The sequence below is a fragment of the Penaeus monodon genome, chromosome 12 (genome assembly GCF_015228065.2).
Source record: "Penaeus monodon isolate SGIC_2016 chromosome 12, NSTDA_Pmon_1, whole genome shotgun sequence".
Taxonomy (NCBI): domain Eukaryota; kingdom Metazoa; phylum Arthropoda; class Malacostraca; order Decapoda; family Penaeidae; genus Penaeus; species Penaeus monodon.
In genome coordinates this window covers 4885322-4905321 of record NC_051397.1, presented here as the reverse complement: position 1 = coordinate 4905321, position 20000 = coordinate 4885322, and positions in this window count along the sequence as shown.

Sequence of the window (20000 nt, the reverse complement as noted above, 5' to 3'; positions counted from 1 at the left end):
AAACATTTTCGTTTCCGTTCACCGAGAAAGTTCCTGGGTGAAAATTGGCTTATCGCAAAGTCAGGTGACAGCTCAAAGGCCACGGTGAGGTCATGGTGACAGCGGATATCAGGTCATCTGAATAATTAACGAGGTCATTTACATACTCTTTACCCCCCACCTGTCCACGCCTCATATACACGTGAAATGTCTGTACAGTACCGCATGCTTATCATTAGGGAAGGTTACTCATGGTCTGTGGTCCTGCTGATATGGTTCCGTAAACACAAGATAGATGGCGTTGCGTTGCATGGACTAGGATGCCATTTTCTGTTTTATTTTTATTCTTGTGTGTATTTTTTTTTTGTCTTGTTGACAGCTTTGTTGGAATTGGTATCGTAACCTAATTTCTTGTTGCTGTATCTCTTCTTCCTTTTCTTCTTCTTTAATTATTCTTCCTCTCCCTATTCCCCTTTCGTAATATTTGTTTTCATTTTCTTTTCTTTATTTTTTTTTCTTCGTACGTTCCCTCCGCCCCCTTTCTCCTCTTTAACTCCTCCTACTCTCTCTCTCCTTATCATCATCCTCATCTCTCTTTTCCTTTTCATCGTCTTCACCACACACCCATAACATCAATCGTTCATACAACTTTTCCTTTGACATGAAAACATCGGTGTCATGTTTGTCGATCGTTGCCAATTACGCTGCAACACCTTTCTGGCACCATCTTCTCCTACTTCACTTGGCACCAGTGCCGCCTGACGCTACACCTTTGGCACTCTCGGCTCTATATAGACACCGAGAAACGATTACAACCAACTGCTGCCGGATCTCATTTCACTTGTCTCTATATCATCGTTTCCTTGTGGTTTTTAATCGTTATTAACCACGTACAGTTTTTTCAGTTAATAATGAAAAAAGAAAAAAAAACGTTTATCAGTGAATAACTAAAAAACAAAAATAAAAAACAGGTTATCATACATAAACGCATTACATTTGTTCATATTTTAACTAATAACGATATATTATACATCGACGCAAAACAATTTATCATACACTAACCAGTTTTCAACCATACATTAAACACAACTATCATGCATTAACCTACAACAGTTATAATAACTAAACCAATTGCATTTTATCACAAATCAATGAAAGAATGATAAAACTTTCACTGTAATCATTATACATTACAATTTACATAAGTAAAATTTTATCACTCATCGACTCGCTACGTTTCTTTAACTAATATACATAAAAAATAGGAAACCCGCCTCGTTTTTTTCGTTTATTCTCGTTTTCCTTTTCTTGATTATTGTCATTCTTTCCTTCTCCTTTCTTTATGACTATCTCCCCCCTTTCTTCATCATTATATATCATCTTCTCTTTTACATCGTTATCATATAATCTCCCTCCTCCTCTTTCTTTCTTTCACTTCCTCATTGTTATGTAACTCCTATCGGCTCCCTTCCCTATTCCCCTTTCTTTTATTCTTTCTCTTATACCCCTTCTTTACCGCATTTCTCTCTCCCTTCTCCATCTTTTCCTTTAACTTTTCTATCACTTGTTTCTCCTTCTTCCTCCTTTTTTTCTCTCCTGTTCCTTTCTTCTTCTCTTTCCCCTTCTCACCTCCATCTTTCCTTTTCTCTTTTCCCTCTCCTCCCCCTCTTTCTCCCGTTTCTCTTTCTCTATCTCTCCTCCTTTTCTCTTTCCCTCTGTCTTCTTCCTTCTCCCTCTCAATTCCTCCTTCCCTTTCCTCTTCTCTTCCTCTTCCTCCTTTCTCATTCTCTTTCCCTCCCCCCACCTCCCTCTCCTCTCTTTCTCCCATCTACTCTCACCTCCTTCTTCTTCTTTTCCCTTCTCCCCCTCATTCATTTATCCTCTCCCTTCTCCCATTTTCAGTTCTCTTTCCCTCCCCCCCTCTTGCTTCCTCCTCTCTCCCCTCTTTCTCCCTCCTCCCTTTCCCTCTCCCTCTCCCTCAATTTCCCCTTCCTCTTTCCCTCCATCCCCTCCTCATTTCCCGCTCCCTTCCCCTCCTCCCATCCCCCTCCTCCCCTTTCCCCTCCTTCCATCCCCCTCCTCCCATCTCCTCCCCATTTCCCCTCCTCATTTCTCCCTCCCATCCCCCTCCTCCCATCCCCTCCTCATTTCCCCTCCTCCCCATCACCCTCCTCCCCTTCCCCTCCTCCCTTTCCCCTCCTCCCCATCCCCTGCTCCATTTCCCCACCTCCCATCCCCCTCCTCTCCATCCCCTCCTCCCCTTCCTCCTCCCTTCCCCCTCCCCTCCCCTCCCCGTATCCCCTCAACCCATTTTTTTATACCGCGCGACCTTTCATCATAATATTGTGACAGCTCGAAGATGTCGACGCTGCTCCGACCCAGCTTAAAAAGAGGGTGGGGGGGAGGGGGTTCAGAAGGGGAGGGGGGCGGGGAGGGGTGTTCGGAAGGGGGAGGGGGGGGCGGGGAGGGGTGTTCGGAAGGGGGAGGGGGGAGGGGAGGGGTGTTCGGAAGGGGGAGGGGGGAGGGGAGGGGTGTTCGGAAGGGGGAGGGGCGGGGAGGGGTGTACGGAAGGGGGAGGGGGGAGGGGAGGCGTGTTCGGAAGGGGGAGGGGAGGGGTGTTCGGAAAGGTGAGGGTGAGGGGGATTCAGAAAGGGAAGGGGGGCGGGGAGGGGTGTTCAGAAGGGGGAGGGGGAGGGGTTCTCAGAGGGGTGAGGGGGGTAGGTGATGGGAGAAGATGGTTGGTGGGGGGGAAGGGAGGGGGGGGGTGTAGGAGATGGCAGACACACCCATTAATGAGGCGATGAAGGGAAAGGGGGGAGGGGAAGGGAGGAGGAGGGGAAGGGGGGAGGGGAAGGGGGGAGGGGAAGGGGGAGGGGGGAGACGAGATAGTTAAGATAACAAGGACAAGGATTTTTGCCTCGTGTTTTTTATCCTTTTCTTCCATTCCCTCCCTCTCTTTCTCTCCGACCCGCCCCCCCTGCTCCCCCCCCATCACGCTCTCATTCTCGCCCCCCTCTGCCTGTACCCCTTGCTCTCTCTCTCTCTCTCTCTCTCTCTCTCTCTCTCTCTCTCTCCTCTCCTTCTCTCTCTTCCCTCTCTCTCTCTCTCTCTCCTCTCTCTCTCTCTCTCTCTCTCTCTTCTCTCTCTCTCTCTCCCCTCTCTCTCCCTCTCTCTCTCTCTCTCCTCTCTCTCTCTCTCTCTCTCCTCTCTCTCTCTCTCTCTCTTCTCTCTCTCTCTCTCTCTCTCCTCTCCTCTTCTCTCTCTCTCTCTCTCTCTCTCTCTCTCTCTCTCTCTCTCTCTCTCTCTCTTTCTCTCTCTCTCTCTTATTCCCTTTCTCTCCATTTTTAGATCGAAATTAAGCGAAAAAATATAAAAGAAAGGCAAAGTCAAAAGAAAAAGAAAAAATAATAAATAATTGATAAAAACAACGATGAAACGAGAAGCAGATAACCCAAAACGAAAAGAGGAATAAGAAGGAAAAGTGAATAATAGAGAGATAAAAAAACTAAAGATAAAATAGACAAGAAAGTTCATAATAAGTAAGAATGAAAGAGAAGAGAAGAGGGGAGAAGAAAGACGGAAAAAATAGCGCTGGAGATGGATGTGAACGAACGAGATAAAAGGGCATTTAATTGCGTTGTTTTGGCGGATGTGAATGAGACGAAGTTGATTAATTAAGGAGAATGAAACAGAACGGAAACATAATAGACAACAGAGGAAGAAAGATAGTGTGAAAGAGAATGGTGAACATGATGATAATGGTGATAATGGTAATGGTTTATTTAGTGACGAATGGTGATAAACAGTTAAAAATCTATTAGGGAGTGATATTGCTACTACTACTACTACTACTACTACTACTACTACTACTACTACTACTACTACTACTACTACTACTATGATGATGATGATAGTAACAGTCATAGTAATGATGATAGTAATAATATATGATAAAAGTAATGATAATGATAATGATGATTATGATGATAACAGCGGTAATGATAATAATGGTAATGATATTGAAAAAAGATAACAATAATAATGATATTAATGGTAATAATAATAATAATGATAATAATAATAATAATAATAATAATAATAATAATAATAATAATAATAATAACAATAATAATAATAACAGCTGATAATGATAATGTTAACAGCAATAATATATCCTTTGCTAGTCTGCTAGTCATACCTTGACTATTATAAGCACTTATGACCTGAATTCCCTAAAAATAGCTTATATATTAATAGAAAGAAAATCATAAGCACTTATGACGTGAATTCCCTAAAAATAGCTTATATATTAATAGAAAAAAAATCCTGATATCCAGACCTTAATCACAACACATCCTGATACACAAACTATTATGAAAACACTATCTTATTATCTTATTTATATTCAAAACACGATCTAATTATAACAGAAACACACACATAAGATTTAAAAAAAAACGCTATCTCATACACAGCAAATCACCGACATGAAAAATACTGAACGCACTGTATCTAATCAAAGTGATATAAAGTTTATCTCGAGTGAGATGTTAACTCGAAAGATAATAAACCTTGAAGACATATATCTTAGTCTTTTTCCTCCCCCCCTCCCCCCTGGATATGCTGCAAGACGGCGCCAAGAACATAAATTTCTTGACGTAATTCTGCAAATGCGACTTAAATAAATGGCCATTGTCTTCAAAAGATATACCAGCGTGAGATCGGGTCTATTTCGCAAAGGGATTCTTGAGGAGAGAGATATTACGAGAGTTAATGGTGCTCGGGTTGTTTAAGAAGAAGAAGAATGAAGCGTTAGACGAAGATAAATAGAAATAGAGAAAAAAAGTAAACAAAGACAAAAAATATAAGTAAATAAAGACAAATGCAAATGAAGGCAAACAAAGGCAAAAGCAAATGTAAACAAAGACAAAAGTAAACGAGAACAAAACAAAACAAAATCAAACAAAAAACAAGACCCCTAAGATAAACAAAGACAAAACAAACCCAAAAACAACAACAAAAGAAAAAAAACACTGAAAACATTACGTAACAAAACAAAAACACAGCACAAAACAGTCGATAAACCAAGGTGTCACAAAGTTCAAAACGAATCAATCAATAAAACAGAAAACAACAAAACAGATGATAATAAAATACAATAAAGAAGAAAAAACGAATAAAATAAACAAACGAGTGTATAACAACGTAAAGAGAGAGATTAAGAACAACGTGATCTTACTGTTACATCACAGTGTTATTACAATCTCGCGCATTTGGTGATGTTGTGATACATTGTAACTGATGTGTTACTTGTAATGGGGACTAACATGCTAAATATTATCCTCTGTGCCTCGCTGAACGTGTGTGTTATGGTTAATTATTGTTATTCGTTCTTCTCAAGCTTGATCCGCTAATAACGGGTGCCGCTCGAGATTAATTACAATGCTTTGTGTGTTTTTTAATCTCACTAAAACGAAATGAAATTGTTACGAACGGTCGGCGAGGCAACAGCAAGAGAGGAATTTTTAAAATATTTTTTTTTTTCTTTTTTTTTTTGCTTTTTCTTTTCTTTCATTTTTTTTACATGATTATAGGTACGGAACGCTATATACACGAAAATACATAGATGTAATCTAATACACGGAAATACATAGACAAAATACATAGATATAATATCATGTATACGCGTGCGAGCACACACACACACACACACACACACACACACACACACACACACACACACCACACACACACACACACACACACACACAACAACAACACACAACAACAACAACAATGCTATACCTTGTTCTATTGTAGTCTATTACAAACCAAAAATACCGCTAAATTCCCTTTCATTTCGTTACTCTACACTCGATCTGTTTTAAAAATAATATGTCAAAGTAACCATAAGCTCAACAGAGTCACATAGAGAGGGGAAAACATCCTTAAAAAGATAAAAATAAATGAAAATAAAAAATAATTCAAGAATTTACCTCTTCCATTTTCCTCTTCGTCTGTCTCCCTTTTCCTCATCTTCAATTTCTTCTCTTGCTTGTTCTGTTTCTGTTTTCTTTCTACTTTTTTTTATCACATTTTCTCTTTTCCCTTTTTTCTTTATTCCTCCTCCTCTTCCTCTGTCTTTCACTTAAATTTTCTTTTCTCTTCCTTTTTATTTTTTCCTATTCCCTCTTTCTCTTTCATTCTGTTTCTCCTTTTCCTATTTCCTTTCTCCTTTTTCTTCTCTCTATTCTTCCATCTCTCCTTTCATATTCTCTTTTCCTTCTTTTACCTCTTCTCTTACCTATCTCCCCCAAACGCTTCCGTTTTCTTCAGTTTTCTACGCTTTTCTTCCCTTACTCCTTCCCCCTTTATCTTTCCTCTCCCCATTCCCCTTCTTTATCAACACTTATCTCTTTTCCCCCTTCCTCTTTCCCCATCTTATACCCTTTCTCTTAGATTCCCCTTCCCCTCCCCTTTTCCCTCCCCTTCCCCCTCCCCTTTCCCTTCCCCCTCCCCTTTCCCCTCCCCTTCCCCTTCCCCTTCCCCTCCCTTCCCCCTTCCCCTTCCCCTTCCCCCTCCCGCCCCCCTCCCCCTTCCCCTTCCCCTTCCCCCTCCCCTTCCCCTTCCCCCTCCCCTTCCCCTTACCGCAGAAGGGGGAAGAAGATAAAAGGAAATAATAATGAGGAGGGGAAATGAGGGGAAAAAATGAGTGTGTCGGTACGTTTATGAGTACGAGAGGCTGACAGCGACGGCAGAGCGAGTGACTCTCCCTCTCTCTCTCTCTTTCTCTCTCTCTCTTTCTTTCACTCCCATTTTCTCTTTCTCTTTCTCTCTCTCATTCTCTCTCTCATTCTCTGTCTCTCTCTCTCTCTCTCTCTCTCCCATTTTCTCTTTCTCTTCCTCTCTCTCTCATTCTCTGTCTCCCTCTCCCTCTCCTCTCTCCTCTCTTCTCTTTCTCTTCTCTCTCTCTTTTCTCTCTCTTTTCTCTTCTTCGTCCTCTCTCTCTCTCTCTCTCTCTCTCTCTCTCGTCTCCTCTCCTCTCCTCCTCATCGTCTTCCCTTTCTCTCCCTTCCTCTTCTTCTCCTTCCTCCTCTCCCCCGCCCTCCTCCTTCCCTCCTTCTTGCCTCCTCCTTCCCTCCTCCTCCTCCCCCCCTTCTCTTCTACGACCCCCTCGACCGCCCCCTCCCTGGGACACCAACCCCCTCCTCTGTCGCCTTTATTGTATCCTTTAGAGGTCGGAATCCACCGCAAAACTGAGGCAGTGTGACCCTTACGACCGCCAAGGATTGTTATTCTTGTGTACCTTCGCTTAGGGGTCAGAATAGACGTCAGAACAGGGAGATTTTCACCCTTAACGACCGCGGAGGATTTATGTTTTTGGAGACGCTGGGCGATAGCGTGTCGTAAGAGAGTATTTTTTTTTCTCTAAGAGCGAGGAGAGAGGGAGAGGGAGAAAGATAGAGGAAGGGAGAGAGAGAGGGAGAGGGAGAGAGAGAAAGAGGGAGAGGGAGAGCGAGAAAGAGAGAAGGAGAAAGAGAGAGGAAGGGAGAGAGAGAGGGGGAGGGAGAGAGAGAAAGAGGGAGAGCGAGAAAGAGAGAAGAAGGGAGAGAGAGAGGAGAGAGAGAGAGAGAGAGAGAGAGAGAGAGAGAGAGAGAGAGAGAGAGAGAGAGAGAGAGAGAGAGAGAGAGAGAGAGAGAAGAGAGATAGATACTATACATTAGATAGATATAGTAGATAGTAGAAGAGAGAGAGAGAGAGAGAGAGAGAGAGAAGAGAGAGAGAAACAGAGATAAAGTGAGCAAAAGGTATCAAGCAAGCTATCTGTGATTTATTTTTTAATGTACCAAAGGCTTGACATAGCGAGCGGAAAAAAATAAAAGAGAGAAAAAACTGAAAAAGAATGAGAAAAACAGGAAGAAAAGAAACAGAACAAGAAGAAATTTGGAGGAGGAGAAAGAGGAAGGAGAGGAAGAAGAAGATGAAGAAGAAGAAGGAATAGGAGGAGGAGGAAGAGGAAGAAGAGGGAGAGGGAGAGAATGAGGAAGAAAAGAATGGGAAGAGGAAGGAGAAAAGAAGAAAAGGAGAAAGGAAGGAGCGAAGAGGAACAGGAAAGGAAGACAAAGTTGAAGAAAAGGGAGATGAAGGAGGAGAAACAGGAGAAGGAAGGAAGGGGTAGGAGAGGATGCCGATAATTCTCAAATATGGGAATTCCTTGGAACTCGCGCCGGGGTGGGTAGGGGGGGAGGGGGGGAGGGGGGGGGCATGCGCGGAAGATGGGGAAATGAGAATGGGAATGAGAATGAGAATGGAAATGGGGAATGGAGAATGGGGAATTGGGGTGATAGGGTAAATAGGTAATAGGGGGAAGGGATGAAGGGGGAGGAGAGGTTATAGGGAATGAAGGGGAAGAGAGAGACAGAGGGGAGGAGAAGTGGTTTGGAGAATGGGGAAGAGAGAGAAGGAAGGTAATGGAAGGAATAAAGAAAGAAATGAGGATGAGAGAGAGAGAGAGAGAGAGAGAGAGAGAGAGAGAGAGAAGAGAGAGAGAGAGAGAGAGAGAGAGAGACAGAGACAGAGACAGAGACAGAGAGACAGAGACAGAGACAGAAACATAAACAAAAACAAAGACAAAGAGAGACAGAGACACACACACCACATCAGACACATTGGCAGTGAGATGACCTGTCACACAACGACTAGCAACATCACAGACACATACACACAAGCATTAACTTCACATCTCAATGAACTGATAAGCGTTAACGTTCTGTTCCTTTGAAGCGAACGCGTGTCAAAGGCAGGAAGAGACTCATAATTCTGTCACTCAGAGAAATCAACGAGGAGGGTTGGAGAAAGGGAAGAAAAAAAGGAAGGAGAGGGGAGGAGGAGGAGGAAGAGGAGGAGGAGAGTATGGGAAGGAGGGGAGGAGGTAGATGGAAGAGGAGGAGGAGGAAGAGGAGGAGGAGAATGGGAAGTAGGGGGGAGGAGTGTAGATGGAAGAGGAGGAGGAGGAAGAGGAGGAGGAGGATGGGAAGGAGAGGGGAGGAGAGTAGATAGAGGATGATAAGGATGGAAAGATGAGGGGAGGAGTGTAGATGGAAAAGGAGGAGGAGGATGGGAAGGAGAGGGGAGGAGAGTAGATGGAAGGGGATGAGGAGGATGGGAAGAAGATGAGAAAGGGGGAATTGTGAAAGAGGAAGAAGAGAAAAAAGAGAAAGAGGGGGAAGATGAAATAGAAGGAATGGGAGGAAGAGGAAAAGGGGAGATAAATAAACTAGAACAAAGGAGAAAATATAGCAAGAAGGTGGAATAATAATAATAATAACAAGAAGAAATAACTGGGGAAGAAGAAGATGACGCTCACAATAACCATTTTAAATAAAATCGAAAAAAAAACAACGAATAAAAACACAACGAGAAAAAGACAAAAACACACAAGCATAAGAAAAAACGACGAAACAACACCAATAGAAGAAGAAGAAGAAGAAGAAGAAGAAGAAGAAGAAGAAGAAGAAGAGAAGGAGAAGACACAGACGAGGGACAAGGACAAACAGCCATATGACGTCGCCTCAGATACCTCCATCTTTATTGGGTGCCCCGCCAGCGATCGCAGCTCGGCACTGATCACCAAGGCATGTACTCAAAGGACGGCCAGGTAACCACAGGTAAGAGGGGGGCAGGAGGGGAGGAAGGGAAGGGCGGGAAGAGAGGGTAGAGAAAGAGAGAGAGAAGGGAGGAGAGGAGGGGAGGGAAGGGAAGGGAAGGGAAAGGGGGGAAAGGGAGGGAAGGGAAGGGAGGAGGGGAGGAAGGGAAGGGCAGGGAATACACGATGAAGAAAGGAAAAGGGAGAGGGAGGAGAGGAGGGGAGGAAGGGAAGGGCGGAAAGAGAGGGTAGAGAAAGAGAGAGGGAGAGGGAGGGAAGGGAAGGAAAAGGGAAGGGAGAGGGAAGAAGGGAAAGGGGGAGGAAGAGAAGGGAAGAGAGAAGGGGAGGAAGAAAGAGGAAGGGAAAGAGGGAGGAAAGGAAGGGAGAGAGGGAATAGAGAAGAGGAGGAAGAAAGAGGAAGGGAAAGAGAGGAGGGAAGGAGAGGAGGAAGGAGGATGAGAAAGGGAAGAGAGAGAGGGTAAAGGGAGGAAGACGGAAGGACGAGGGGAAAGAATGGAAGAGAAGAGCAGGAAGAGAGAATAGAGAAAGAGAAAGAGAAAGGAGGAGAGAAGTGGAGGAAGAGAGAGAAAGAGAAGATAAGATATAAGGGAGTGAGGATAGCAGGAGGAGAGGACAAGAGAGATAGGAAGATAGAAAGAGTATAGGGGGATAGGGAAGGAGAAGGAGAGGAAGAGGACAAAGCAAAACAACAGAAGATAGGGAAAAGTTAGCGAAGAGGGGAAGATGAGGGGAAAGATAGGAGATGGAGAAATAGGATGAAGAAGAGGAAATGAGAGAGTGAAGAGATGTTGGAAAAGAGGGGAAGAGGAGAGAAAGGAAAGAGAGAGAAGGTAAGAAGGTAAGAGAAGGAGAGAGGATAACAGGAGGAAGGAGAGAGAAGGTAAGAAGGTAAGGGAAGGGGAGGATGTAGGAAAGGAAAAACTGAAGGAGGAAGGAGGAAGTAAAGGAAAAGGAAGAGAGAGAGATAGATAGATAGATAGATAGATAGATAGATAGATAGATAGAGAGAGAGAGAGAGAGAGAGAGAGAGAGAGAGAGAGAGAGAGAGAGAGAGAGAGAGAGAGAGAGAGAGAGAGAGAGAGAGAGAGAGCGAGAAAGAGAGCGAGCGAGAGAGAGAGAGAAACGATAACAAAAAAGAGAGAGAGAGAGAGAGAGAATATAGGAGAGAGGAAGAAAGAGAGGAAAAGGTGAAGGATGAAAATATGATATGGAGAATGGAGGAGAAAGAGAAGAAGGAGAAGAAGAAGAAGAAGAGGGGGGGGGGATCAAAACAGATAATGACCTCCTTTCCAAGTAAAACAACATATTTTTCTCTTTCTTTTTCATCTTCTTTCTCTCTATTCTCTTTTCTTTGATTTCGTTTCCACTTCTTATCTCAGAATTCTTTATGATTCCTCTTTATCATTTCTTTATCTGCTTTTCTGAGTGTTTTTTTTTTTTTTTTGTTTCTTTCCAACCACCTCTTTTATTTTTATACTCTTTAGATGTATACATATATATATATATATATATATATATTATAATATATAATATAAATATATATAGTATATTATATATATAATTATACTATATACATATATACTTATATATTGATATATATATATATATATATATATATATATATCTATATATATATATATTTGTATTTATCTTTTTCCTTTGTGTTTAGCTTATCACAAAAGAACATCGTTGGTATCGTTATCATAATCTTTATATCATGATTACCTTTCAGAAATATATGAGTACACACACACACACACACAACCACCGCCCCCACACAACACACCCCCCACACAACACACACACACACAAAACACACACACACACAAAACCCCACACACACACACACACACACACACACACCCACCCCACACACACACACAACACACACACACACACACACACACACACAAACACACACACACACACCCCAAAACCACACACACACACACACACACACACACACAAATATATATATATATATATATATATATTTTATATATATATATATATATATATATATATATATATACTTTTTTGTATTTGATATCATTATTTTTAATACAGAATTATTGTTATGTTTGCTGGTTCTGTATTGCCTCCCCCCCCCTTTTCTGATTAATTTATTAAAGTTTTTTTTTCTATTTCTTGTTTTCTTGTATTCATACTTTTATCTTTTGTTATCCATTTTCCTCCTTTTCATTTTCTCTTTTAAACGTTTTCTCTTTTTCTCGTGTTGTTCGCTTTTTCTTTCTCCTCCTTTTCCCCTCTTTATTCCCGAATTATAATTCTTCCCATTCTTTCTTTTTTCTTATTTTTTATTCCTCTATCCTCGGATTTTTTTCATTTTTTTTCTCTTCTCTTCTTTCTCTCTTTCTTTATATTTTCCTTGTTTATTCTCCCTTTCCTAATTCCTTTTCTTCTTTACTCTTATTCCCCTATTCTCGGTCTTGCTTTGTTTCTTTTCTCTCTCCTTTTCTTTTATTTCATTCCCCTATCATTGCCCTTTTCTGGTTTCTCCTCTTCCTTCATTCGTTTCTATGCATTCATTCTCTTCTTGTCCTTTCTTGTTCCTTCTTTCTCGATTCTTCTCTTCCTTTTCTCTCTTTCCTCTTCTCTTTCTTCCCTCTCTCCTCTTCCTCTTCCTTTTCTCTCTCCTCTTCTCTTTCTTCTCTCTCTCCTCTTTTCTTTCTTCTCTCTCTCCTCTTCCTCTTCCTTTTCTCTCTCCTCTTCTCTTTCTTCTCTCTCTCTCTTCTTCCTCTTCCTTTTCTCTCTCCTCTTCTCTTTCTTCTCTCCCTCCTCCTTTTTCACTCCCCTATCCTCTTTTCTGCTTCTTCCTCTTCTGTCCCTCTCTTCTCTCCTTTTCTTCTCTCCTTTTACTCCTTTATCCTCGACCTTTCCCCTTTTTCTCTTCAATTCTTCTCTTCCCATTTTCTCTCCTCCTCTTTCTTCCTTCTTCTTCCTCCCTTCTCTCTTCCTCTTCCCTCCTTCTCTCCTCTCTTTTCGCTCCCCTATCATCAATCTTTCTCTTCTTTCTCCCCTTTCCTTATCTGCATTCTTTTTCATTTCCTCCTCTTCCCTCCTTCGTCCCTACCTACTCACTTTCCTCTTTCCTCTCTCTCTCCTCTCCTCTCTCTCCTTTCCCCTCCTTCGTTCCTGGCCACTTATCCTCCTTTTTCTTCTCTCTCTCTCCTCTCCTTTCATTCCCCTATCCTCAACCTTTCCCTCCTTTTCTTCTCTCCCTCTCTCCTCTCTTTCCATTCCCTCGTTCTTCCCTATTTCCTCCTCTTCCCTCCTTCGTTCCTACACACTTATCCTCCTCATCCCTCTCTCTCTCCTCCCCTTCTTCTCTTCCCTCCTTTCACTCCTCTTATCCTATCTTTTCCTTCGTTCCTTCTCTTTCCCTCCTTCTCTTCCCTCTTTCTCTTCCCTTCTTCTCTTCCCTCCTTCTCTTCCCTCCTTCGTTCCTAGCCACTCATCCTCCTCTTCCCTCTCTCTCTCCTCTCCCTTCACTCCCCTTATCCCGTTCCTCCCCCTTTCCTCCTCTTCCCTCATTCGTTTCTTCCCACTCCTCCTCCTCCTCTTCGTCTTACGCCTTAAACCTCTCCACTTTTATGTGAGAATTCTGACTTGGTTCTCTGGCCAGTTCCGCCCTTTTCCGATCTCTCTTCTTGCTTCCGCTCTTTCGCCTCATTCTTGCTCTCTCTCTCTCTCTCTCTCTCCCCCCCTCTCTCTCTCTCTCTCTCTCTCTCTCTCTTCTCTTCTCTCTCTGCTCTCTCTCTCTCCTTCTCTTCTCTCTCTTCTCTCTCTCTCTTCTCTCTCTCTCTCTCTCTCTCTCTCTCTATCTCTCTCTATCTCTTCTCTCTCTCTCTCTCTCTCTCTCTCTCTCATTTTCTCTCGCTTTTTTCTTTAATCTCTGTCTTTTTTGTTTTTGTTTTGTTTTTGTTTTTGTTTTTTTTCTCCTCTGATCTATTTTTCTTCTTCTTATTCTTCCCACTATTATTCTCCCCTCTCTCTCTCTCTCCCTCCTCCTCTTCCCTTCTCCTCCTCTCCCTCCTCCTCTTTATTTTTTTTTTCTCCAATATTTCTCTTGCTTTTCTCTTCTTGGTTATATGTATGTATCTTTTAATCTCTCTCTCTCTCCTCCTCTCTTCCTTCCAATTCCCTTTCTTTATTTTGCTTTTTCTCTTGCTCCTGTTTTTTTTTTTCTTTCTTTTTTTTTCATTTTCTTCTTTTTTTTTCTCTGTCTTTCCTTTCGTGATTTTCTTCATACTCTATCTCCGTCTTTCTTCTTTTTTTTTTCTTTATCTCCTGTTATAATTTATTATTCTATTTTATTGTCTTCTTTTCATCTCTATCTTTCCCCTTCCTACCTCTTCCTTTTTCTTCCTCTTCTCTTTGTCTCCTTTTCTCCTCCCTCTTTCTCCACCTCTTCTGCTTTCTCCCTCTTCCTCCCTCCTCCTCTCCCCCTCCCCTCTCTCTCTCCCTCTTTCCTCCTCCCCCGTCTTCCCTCTCCTCTTTCATCTCTTCCCCTAACCCTCTCCCTCCTCCTCTTCCCCTCTCTCCCTCTCTCTTCATCTTCCCTTCTCCCCCTCTCCCTCCTCCTCTTCTTCCCCTCTCTCCCTCTCCTCCTCCTCTTCCTTCTCTCCCCTCCTCCTCTCTCCCCTCTCTCCTCTCCTCCTCCTCTTCCCTTCTCCCCCTCCCTCCTCCTCCCCTCTCTCCCTCTCCGCCTCCTCTTCCCCTCTCTCCTCTCCCTCCTCCTTCCCTTCTCTCCTCTCCCTCCTTTCCTCTTCTCTCTCCCTCTCTCTCCTCCTCCCCTCTCTCCCTCTCCCTCATCCTCCCCTCTCTCCCTCTCCCTCCTCTCTTCCCCTCTCTCCCTCTCCCTCCTCCTCTTCCCCTCTCTCCCTCCTCCCCTCTAAATATGTTTTGCCAGCTGTGAGCGTTCACTGCGACGCGTAAGTTCTAAGGGGACGTGGCTAGCGATGGGTGTCCTGGCGCCGGCTCTGGGTGCCACTAGAGTGCCACGGATGCCATCAGGAGAGGAGGGGAAGGGAGCCGAAAGGGGAGGGGAAGGGAGCCGAAGGGGGAGGGGAGATGGGAGGTGAAAGGCGGGGAATGGACGGTGGGGAGGAGAGGGGGAGGGAATGGGGTTGGAAATATCATCATGGGAGGAGGGGGGGGTAGGAGGAGAGAGGGGATGGAAGAGGTGGGGGGGACAGAGAGAGGGAGAGAGAGTTGCCATCGTTAAAGAAGGGAAGAGGAGGACATAAAGGAATGGAGAGAAGGAGAGAAAGAAGAGGCGAGAGAGAGAGAAAGAGAAAAACAGAGAGAGAGAAAGAGAAAGAAAGAGAGAGAGAGAAGAGAAGAAAAGAGAAGAGAGAAAGAGAGAGATAGAAAAGAAGAGAAGAGAAGAGAAGAGAGAGGGAGAGAGAGAAGAGAAGAGAAGAGAAGAGAAGAGAAGAGAAGAGAGAGAGAGAGAGAGAGAGAGAGAGAGAGAGAGAGAGAGAGAGAGAGAGAGGGAGAGAGAAGAGCCTGGCGACAATCATCAAGATTTAACGGGCGCTAAATTTCGCGTCGTGGCGGAAGGACGGCTCGGGTCACATGGCAACCGCTTTACATGCTGTCTTACTCCCGAGAAAGTTTTGATGCCTTCTCTTCTCTTCTCTCTCTCTCTCTCTTCCTTTCTTCAGACTTATTCCTTTTACCCTTCCTTCCTCCTCTCACCCAAACTTTAGTAAGTTCATATCTTCAATCCTCTTTACAATAAAGAGAAAAAAAAACGAAAAAAAAAGAAACAAGAAAAATGAAAATGAAAGAAGAAAAAAAGGAGGTAAATAATAAAGACATGTAATAAATTCCTTTGTAAATTAATTAGGAATAACGAGAAACAGATGCGTAATTAAAAACCCGCCTATACGCCAGAGTGACGTCGCCAGGTCGGATCAAAACATGACGCTGTGTCGCCTCCCTCGCGTCGGCGGGGGGGGGGGGGGGGGAGGGGAGGAGGGACGGAAGAGGAGGAGGAGGAGGAAAGGAGGAGGAGGAGGAAAGGAGGAGGAGAGGAGGGAAGGAGGAGGAGGAGGAAGGGGGAGGAGGAAGGGGAGGAGGAAGAAACTGGAGAGGAGGAGGAAAGGAAAGGAGGAAAGGAGGGAGGAGGAGGAGGAAGGAGGAGGAGAAACATAGAGGAGGAGGAGGGAAGGAGGAGGAAGAAAATGGAGAGGAGGAGGAAAGGAGGAGGAGGAGGAGGAGGAGGAGGAGGGAAGGAGGAGGAAGAAAATGGATGGAGGAAGAGAGAGGGAAGGTAGGGTAAGGGATTAGGAAGAATAAAAAAAGAATAAAGGGGAAAGGAGGAAGAGAGAGGGAAGGAAGGGTGACGGGAAAGGAAGAATAAAGAGAAGAGGAAGACGAGAGAAGGAAGGAAGAGTGAGGAAGGGGGGACGGAAGAAGAGGAGGAGAGAAGAGAGAGAAGAGAGAGGAGAGAATGAGAAGGAAGAAAGAGGAGGGAGGAAGTGAGAGAAGAGGAAGGAATGAGAATGAAGATAAGGGAGAAGACGAGGAGAGAAGAGAAGGAGAGAGGAAGGATGCAAGAAGAGGAAAGGAGGGAATTAAGAAGAAGGTAGAGGAGAGGAGGAAGAGAGAGAGAGAGAGGGAGAAAAGAGAGATAAACAACTGGAGAGAGAAGAAAACAGGGAAGAAAAAGAACGAAAGAGACGAGGAATGAGAAAGAGAGAGAGAGAGAGAGAGAAGGATCGTAGAGGATGCAGGATAGGAGGAAGGGAAGAAGAAGGAGGGATAACGAAAGAAGGAAGAATGAAAAGAGCGAAGATGGGAAGCAAGGAAGTAAGCGAGGCGCTAAGATGTGATGGGAAAGAGAGAGGTAGACACAGGAAAGAACCTGCTATGCCACTCCCCTCGTCCTGCGTCGCGCAATTATCACCTCTATGTCCAAATCGACCAGGAACTAAGGTCGTGGTTGTCTAAAATTACCTTGGCTTTATGTCTCCATTTTACGTTTCCCTTGCGTCTTGGCTTTAAACGTCTTGTCCTTGCGTCTTCATATTGCGTCATCGCGTGTGTCAAACTACGTGTCAAGACCGAGATGCCATTAACAAAAAAAAAGAAATGAAAAAAGAAAGAAAAGAGAGAGAGAGAGAGAGAGAGAGAGAGAGAGAGAGAGAGAGAGAGAGAGAGAGAGAGAGAGAGAGAGAGAGAGAGAGAGAGAGAGAGATTTATAAACGTTACATAAATACTTCATCTCATATTTCGCATTAACGAGGTTAATAAATAAGTGTCGTGGAGGTCATACCGATTATGATATGATCGCTGACTTCTCGCTATAATCACCAAGGGATGCCGTGGTGTTGATGGTGGGTATCTCGGAGTATGGTGGTGGTGTGATGACTCGTTTCTCTCTGTCGTGTGGTGATGTGATGACTCATCTCTCTCTGTCGTGTGGCGATGTGATGACTCGTTTCTCTCTGTCGTGTGGTGATGTGATGACTCATCTCTCTCTGTCGTGTGGTGATGTGACGACTCATCTCTCTCTATCGTGTGGTGATGTGATGACTCATCTCTCTCTGTCGTATGGTGATGTGATGACTCAACTCTCTCTGTCGTGTGGTGATGTGATGACTCATCTCTCTCTGTCGTGTGGTGGTGTGATGACTCGTTTCTCTCTGTCGTATGGTGATGTGATGACTCATCTCTCTCTGTCGTATGGTGATGTGACGACTCATCTCTCTCTGTCGTGTGGTGATGTGACGACTCATCTCTCTCTGTCGTGTGGTGATGTGATGACTCATCTCTCTCTGTCGTGTGGTGATGTGACGACTCAACTCTCTCTGCCGTGTGGTGATGTGATGACTCATCTCTCTCTGCCGTATGGTGATGTTCTTGTGAGGTTGATGAAGTTGTTATGATGTTGATGATGTGGTGATGTTGCCTGGATGCTGCTGATGTTGACGGAGTGTTAAATGTGATGCTATTGATAATGTGGTGATGTTACTGTGATGCTGTTGGTGTGATGATAATGATGTTGCGGTGATGATACTGTTATTATGACGGTGGTGTTTGCATTCATATTATACTGTATTCTTAACATCCCTTATATAATTATGTTTAGCAAATGTTCAGTGTCTGTTCAACTTAATCAGCTAATACTCATTTGGGATCAGATGTTCATATAACGTTTGTGTTTGTTGGCATTTGAACACAACGCAGTTCATTTTGTGAAACCATTGAACTTGGAACTTATTGTAAGGATGGGATACTGTTTTAAATCTATTTTGGATTCATTTTTCGTTGTCGTTTCAAATACTGGTATATTACGCCTTCCATAGACTACTCTCTTGATTTCGTACCATATATACATTAATGTATATTTGTAGTGAATATGAGGACAGAGAGAGAGAGAGAGAGAGAGAGAGAGAGAGAGAGAGAGAGAGAGAGAGAGAGAGAGAGAGAGAGAGAGAGAGAGAGAGAGAGAAGAGAGAGAGAGAGAGAGAAAGAAAAAGAGAGAGAGAGAGAGAGAGAGAGAGAGAGAGAGAGAGAGAGAGAGAAAAAAAATGATTGATAGATAGAGAGATAGAGAAGGAATTAAATCACACACAAGTTCGGAGCAAACATCACTAAATGTATGGTCGCTCGGCCTCCACAGCATGTGCCTATATCTACTACTACTGCTATAACACCCATAGCATCCCGTGTTCTTCCCAATGGTTACCTTCCGCTGCTATTGGCTGGTTTGACGTGGCACGCCAGGGACAATGGAGGCTACGCACCGGGCATGGCAAACATTGTTCCGCTATTGGCTCGCAGGTGTGAAAATTCGCGCCGAAGGTGTGTAAGCTCTTGTAGCGGAGATCTGAAGGCGCACGTGATTGGCGGAACCGAGAGATGAGGCGCGGGAGGTGTGAGATTTCACGCCATAGGTGTTAGGAGGGACGTGACGTCACTGAGGCGGCGGCCTGTGATTGGCCAAGACGAGGTCGAGCTGACGCGGGAGGTGTGGGATTTCACGCCATTTGTTGGTAATATTCACGCCTCAGCGAATCAGCGTGAAGCAGAAGACCAAAGGGGAGATAATTCCCACACTGGCTTTGGATTGGTCAAGGAGAACGAAGCTTCCTGATAAGCATGTGTATTGTCGGACACGGATGGCAATGACAGTCTCATACGCGACCTTTTTGCGAGGAAGACAGAAAACTCGCGGACACAACTGTCTTCCGACTGGCGTGACCGACGGCAGCCAAAAGGCCAAGCCGAAAAAAGACAATATAGGCGCCAGAGAAGGTATCCGCGGGCACGAGGCATACCTTGGCATCATATCGAATTCGTGCCTCGACAGTGCCTTAGCGCGAAAGGGGCGACGCGATCCAAGAAGCCCCGTTTTGGTCTCGAAGTCTCCATACGCCAGAGATTGCGCGCGAGACCAAGAGACTCAGAACCGCGCTCAAATCTCTTCCTTTTTCTTAAGATGCGCGGCGGTTGGCGATGGTGGCGGAGTCTAGCGGTGGCAACAGGTAAATAGGTACCGACGGGGAATGGCGGTGGTATCGAGGTCCAAGGATTTTGTTACTGTGGTAAGTCTGTTCAATTTGCATATCTTTTTCGTACAGTGATTAGATAATGATGGTTTGCTATAAGGGTAATTTTATGATGTGCAGTCGCAATAGTTTGGTACTATATTACAAACATTTGGTATATAGTAAATAATTTCGTGAAAACTGTCTTGAAACTTAATTCATTGACAACATTTTGAGTCCAGTCAAGATGAATTACATTCCCCATCATCATTTCTTTTTCATTCAGGCAAAACAATACTATTCATCAAAGCGGAATCTGACAGACAGGAAATGTATTGTCATGTAATCCGGTATAATGCATACGGCTGTAGATGTAATGCATTTTGATAGTTTCTGCTAAGAGACGTGAAACCGGATAATGTAATTACATAAACACAGAGTAATGTGATATATGAAGAAAGAGAAAGAGGCCGGAAACTATTGTGTGTTATATATATACATATATATGAAAGATGGAATAATGCAATGTTGCACTGATATTGATAAATAAGATATATATGCATATATGTGTGTGTGTGTGTCTTTATATATATATATATATATATATATATATATATATATATATATATATATATATATATATATATATAATATATATATAATCATGTATATATACATATATTTGTGTGTGTGTGTGTGTATGTGTGCGTGTGTGTGTATACTGTATATATGTTATAATTATTAATACCATTATTGGTCCGCAGCCTATCATTCCAGCTCAAATCTTTTGTCGAGAGCTTGCTTAGCAGCACCAACCTCACCTGAGAGGA